We start from the raw sequence: 495 nt of genomic DNA, 5'->3' as shown, positions 1-495 counted from the left end.
TATATTTTAAGCATCATAAAAAAGAAAATATTTATATTTTCTTTTTTATGATGCTAAAAATTAATTTTTTACTGCCAGTAATATTTCTGATTACATTTATACTTTAATTGCTTAATTTACTCTAATTGCTTCTCACAATAACGTAACCAAACAAGGTTTGCATCCATTTATGTTAGCTAAAAATTTTCATAAGATGATGAGGTGTACTGCAGAAAAATAGAAACATTTTCAGCCTTAAAAAGGAACATTAATACATTGATCTGTAAAGACAGTGATGATCACCTTTGGCAAAAGCTTTCCATTTTACTTAATACAATAAAAATAACTCAATGACCTTTTGAATCAACTTTTATGGTTTGTGATAAATGTCACAGATACAGCAGGTATTAGACATCATATCTTACTGATATTGATTATGAAAGGGCATAAAATATAATCATGATAAATCACTAGTGTTAAAAAAATTAAAACAAAAACTTAAAGACTCCTTATAAA

The sequence above is a fragment of the Halyomorpha halys genome, unplaced genomic scaffold, assembly GCF_000696795.3.
Source record: "Halyomorpha halys isolate HHAL.00 unplaced genomic scaffold, Hhal_1.1 Scaffold215.1, whole genome shotgun sequence".
NCBI classification, from domain to species: domain Eukaryota; kingdom Metazoa; phylum Arthropoda; class Insecta; order Hemiptera; family Pentatomidae; genus Halyomorpha; species Halyomorpha halys.
This window is presented reverse-complemented; position numbering follows the sequence as displayed.